At 40.8% G+C, this 5,369-nt stretch overlaps 1 long non-coding RNA gene across 1 annotated transcript; it reads right to left on the bottom strand.

Moving 5' to 3' along the window:
* Positions 1–3,044: 3,044 nt before the first annotated feature.
* On the bottom strand, positions 3,045–4,889 carry LOC119245235 (uncharacterized). The gene is made up of 3 exons (XR_005125223.2): positions 4,829–4,889; positions 4,617–4,720; positions 3,045–3,239 (listed from the first exon to the last, which is right to left on the bottom strand). It is a non-coding gene; the product is annotated as an uncharacterized LOC119245235 (long non-coding RNA).
* Between the last annotated feature and the right edge of the window lie 480 nt (positions 4,890–5,369).

The raw sequence follows: 5,369 nt of genomic DNA on the forward strand, positions 1-5,369 counted from the left end.
TGTTGATTTTTCCTGCCATATATATTTATTTGCAAAGAGTTTCATTTACATGCAAAAAGATAAGGAGATTTGAGGGTGTGCAATTTTTCAGTAATAAACTCACTATGTCTAAAAAAAGTAACGGGCAGTTTTATATGGTCTCTTTATAAACTATTGAAGGGGAAAAAAGCACACTCCATTCTTGCTGCTAGGATAAGCCAAACTGGATGGGAAGACTCTGTCCATTCAAATTTAACTGATCTATATCAAAAGACTCGGCATAGATGAAAATCAGTATTTCAAAAAGACAGTGGCTAAATAAAAAATATCATACAACATCAATCCCAAGTAACCTTTTTTTCTTCCTGTCTGCAATTTATTAGTACCATGGCAATAGTAAAATAAAAGGAACCTGAAAACATGATAAGAATGATTGCATTTTTGGGGGCCTCCCCTCGTGGCACTGCAGTTGAGCACTGGATTGCGAGGCTGCCCGCAGCCTCTGTAACACCAGTTCGATCCCTGGTCACCGGTGAGGGTCCCACAAAAAAAAAAAAGAGAATGATTGCATTTTTGTTATTGATATTTTCATTAATTGTAATACAATATTTTGACTTAGACTGGCCTCTTGTTTGAAAGTGTCTTGGCCGTAAATTATTCTTAACTGGATATAATCTACTTCCTGCATTTTCTAAATGAAAACAAATCATATTTTATGGGCTCTGGATTTTTATTTACTAAGAAATGCATTAGTTTTTTTAATGGTGTTAAATGAATAGCCAGACTGTGAATTATGGTTTTCTAATTGTTAATAGTCCACCTGCAAATTATTCAAACTTTCGTTTTTCTAATGCTCATATGTTCACAGGAACTCAGTCCAAATGGTTAGGAGTTAGACAGATCAGCTGTAACTGTTTAACACAATGACAAGTTAAAAAGATGCCCAGACCATATAACTTTTTAGAGGCAGGAACAGAAACTGCAGTGAGGCTAGGCATTGTACTCTTGATCAGTCCATCACTGATGAGCTAAGACATGGATTTGATCCTCTTGTATCAGACTTGTGACCAAAGACTGTAATACCTAACTTCAGCACCTCAATTGATTCTGAGTTTTATTCAACTGTAAAGATAGGCAGGCCAGGTTTGTTTGGTTTTTTTTTTCTTCCAATCTTTGACAGGTAACAGAATTCAACAGAGAGATTTTTAAAGGTACTCATCTCCAGATCCCACATCCAGACCCTTGGATACAATGCCCTTGGATATTGTATTCAGTAGTTTGAGGGAGGACTCTGTCAGTAATATTTTGGGAAAAGCCCCCATGTGGTTCCAATGAACACTAAAAGTTGTGAATTAGTGGCCTATATCCGTGGCCAGGTCTCCCAGCCTGGAAACAGAAAAAGATTTGTGGGAACAAAGGAATTATCCCTTTTCTGGCTCCACACCTGGAAACACTGGAAGGCTGAAGAATTCCTGATTGTATGTCTAAACCTCAGAGCCGTGGTCAGGCAACTGAGAAATTTCTCCTTCCTTAAGCTACAAAACTGTGGCAGTTGTTTGGTGATTTCCTTGCAGTAGATAAGAGAGAAGTTGTCACTCCATTCCTACTGGGAACCTTCTCTCTCCTCTTCACAGATGCTGGAGTTCCTTTTGTCTAAGTGTGCTTCCTGCCAGGGTTGCAGGACTGGGCATTCTTGGGGTGCTGGTGAAGCCTGTTCCCTCTCTGTCTCCCTATTCACCTTCTGTGATATTATGTGTGCATATTTGGTCTTCCTCCTCACTTCCTAGCTCAGAACTCCCCCAAACCTTGAATCTTCTAAGTGTGGAGAGTGATAAAGGTGTCTCTTGTTATGTGCATGATGTGACTTTTGGGAAGCCCCTAAGGTGGTGGTGGCTGTTTACAGGGGAAACCAACAGGACTAGAGGGTGGGACTTTCAGTGCTGCCTCTGATTTTCTGGGACAGGAGAATGGGGTGGGGTGAGTAAACTAATTGCTAAAGGCCAATGAGTAAATTAAGCATGCTGTAATGAAGTCTTTACAGAATCCCAAGAAGAGCATTCTTCAAATTTCTCCTGGGTTATTGAACATGTGAAAATTTAAAGAGATGGCATGTCTGGAGAGGGCACGGAAGCCGGTGCCCCTTCCATACCTTACCCTATGTATGTCTTCCATCTAGCTGTTCCTGACTTATATTGTTTGCTATAAATAAGTGGTCTAGCGAGTAAATAGAGGACTGCTCTAGCAAATTAATCCAAAGTAAGGAGGGGTTCATGGGAATCTCTGATTTATAGCCAGTTGTTAAGAAGCACAAATAATATTCTGGGCTTGTAATGGGTACCTGAAGTCTGAGGAGAGACTCATGGGAAGTGCAGGTGACAGCCTGGATTTACAGCCAGAAACTGAAGTGGAAAGCAGTCTCTAGATAGTGTCAGAATTGAGTTGAATTCTCTGACACACTGCTAGTGTTCAAGTATGGTTTGCAGTGTGGGGAAGCCTCCCCCACCACACCCCCATAGGAAACTGATCTCAAATATACCCTACATACTCCTTCCATTTAATTAAAAAAGCTATTTGAGTATATACTATGTATCATATTTTTCTCACATGTAACAAGTAATTTTTTAAAGATTTATTTATTTATGCACACAAGAGTTGGGGTGTAGGCCAGAGAGTGGAGGAGTGGGAGGGGAAGAGGGGCTGAGAGGATTGGGCAGAAACAGAGTGGGGAGCAGAACAGGCAGATTAACTGAAAAACACTGCTGAGGGGAGCAGTGGATGAGACAGAAGAGGTCTGCTACGCCATGTGGGTCAGCTCCCTGGCCAGGGATTGGGATAGAACTCGTGCTGCACTGGCTGCCAGGTAACTTCATAGAGCTGAGACTTAACCCCTTGCACCACCAGGGAGGCCCCATGACAAATAATTTTAATGTATAATCCCATTAATCTTAAATCCACCAATCTTAAATGAGGATTTCTTTGAAATAAACAGAAACCAATTGAAAGTCTTTTCATTTTTTAATACTTTATTAAAACTATTTATTTATTTATTCATATAAGAGCTGGGGTGTAGGCCAGAAGTTCAGGGGGAGGGTGTAAGAGACAGCAACAAAGTCAAGAGTAAGCAGTTTTGGTCTGGAACAATTAATTTAGGAAGCCATTCAGTTCAGAAGCTTCTAGCTCACTGCTTCAAGCCTCCCTAGTGTGGCTCTCATTCTTGGGGTCCATATGTCAGCCCAAGTTCCAGTCATTATATCCATATCCTGGGCAGTAGAAGGAGATAAAAGGAAAGGAGTTAAAAGACGTACTGTCTTGAACAGTAAGAACTTAGACTCCATTTCTATAATGCCCATTACAGATACTGAATCATGGAGACATTCTAATAGAACAAATAATTATCAAATGGATAACTCTCTTTAAATTAGATATGTGATATGCATCCTTCTGGGCACTCTATTTTATGGACACATAAACTGTGTGTGTGTGTGTGTAAGCAAGCTCAGGGCAGGTTCTCTACGGATCCGGGCAGACGGGTAAAGGAGAGTCCTGGAGCCCTCCGTGGTATTTTCAGGCTTTTAATGATCTTTCTACACCATTTGTAGTGAGGCAACCAGGTGCAGGGCAGGCAGGGGGGCAGGGGGGAGTGGTGGCAGGAGGCTGGCAGGCATCCCAGCCCCCCACCAAATCTTTGGGCTCTCTGGCATCGTCTTGTGGACGCTTCCTCTCAAAATCATTCCGCCACTGCCCGCCGCTCTCTGCCACACTGCCCTCTACCACCCTCCATCCTCTGTGACGCTGCCCTTATATGCTCAGCCTCCAGGCTCAGGTGTGCACACTCACGCACACCCACATCACACTCCAGGTGTCCAACATCAGTCACGTGTACCCTGTGCCTGAGCTCCCAAGAGCCTCCTGCATTCAAGACCACAGGCAATAGCCACAGAGGCCAATGGTGTAAAAGCCTGAAAAATCTTCATTTACCCTACAGTGTGTATACTAGATTTTCCCTCTATTCCTTATAATATCAAAGAACCCTCTTCTGTAACTGTGTATATGGTTTTAAAATTTGTATCTATCCTTACTCATTCCTGATCTGCAGATGTATATCCAACATTGTATTTGCTCATTCCACCTCTAGCGAACCAGAAGAAGAAATGTTTCATACCCAAAATTTGGGGTTTTGAGTGCCTGTGGGTGTTGGGAAAGTCCCAAAAAAGTGACTTCTAGAAAACTAGGGCTAATTAACTACCTGCCAGGCAGCTTAATTACTTTACAAAGGACTATTTTTTTTTTAATTCCCTGCTAGCCCTGCAAGGAAAGTCACACTTTGTTGTCATCCTTTTCACAGAGGTGGAGAAGCTTGAACAATTGCTAAAGTAACTTGGTTATAATTACAGTTGCATAGCCTGATATCCACAGCAAACTTTCTGCCTTCAAAGTCCTTGTTTTTAATCACTCTGTTGTGCTGCCTCCAACATGGCCACTCACTATATCTGTCATCATTTTAGTGCTGGTGTGTCAACAAAACCCATTGTGGAGCACTGCTTTATGAAGGACAATTCCTTTCTGGAAAACCTACAGTCTAATTGGGGAAATAACACGATCATATGAAATGACTGGATACTGAATACACTACCCACCAGAATACCGAAGATCTCAAGACTGAAACAGGCTCATGAGTCTAGATGAATTCTGTGTTCAACTCTGTGGTTGTTATCATCCTTTCGTGGTCTGTCTCGCCTCCCTATGTGAAAGAAGCACTAGTTTAAGACTAAGGTTTTGTGGAATTTTTTCTTCAGTCAAATCTTATTTTGTCTCAAATTAACCACCAACTGTTTTTACATATACTCACTTATTTACTGCAGCCCTCTTCCCCAAATCATTTATTTGCAGTCACGTTCACATATTCTGGGTACTGAAAATTAGTTCAGTAAAAAAGGAAGAATGAAACTCATAAAGATATTGTTAATGGATCTCTTTGTGCATAAAAAGAACTTGAATCTTCCCTCCCACACGCTGTCCTGAATTTCCCTTCTCAAAGTTTTACTTTTTCTCGGAATGTCTGTGTGTGCCATATGACAGTGATTTTCTGTGGTAATTGCTTTATTTTTCAATAAGAATCTTTAGAATAGGGAACTCCTACAATACTTATGTGTAAATTATGGTTGTTCCAAGGCAAAAGTCGAAGCTTTGAATATAAACCTGTACCATTTCTTTTTCCCCTTTAATGTAAGTAGAATTTTGACTGATATGCAAAAATCAACAAGAAAATCTTTTAAAAAAATCATTCCTCTTTTAAAAAATTGTTTTCATCTATGGTTTCATATGTTTGGATCTACACACAGGATCTGAGAGAGGACAAATCATTACTGCATTTTAAAATACTCAGCTTA

The sequence above is a fragment of the Talpa occidentalis genome, unplaced genomic scaffold, assembly GCF_014898055.3.
Source record: "Talpa occidentalis isolate TD23 unplaced genomic scaffold, MPIMG_talOcc4v2.1 talOcc4.14, whole genome shotgun sequence".
NCBI lineage: Eukaryota > Metazoa > Chordata > Mammalia > Eulipotyphla > Talpidae > Talpa > Talpa occidentalis.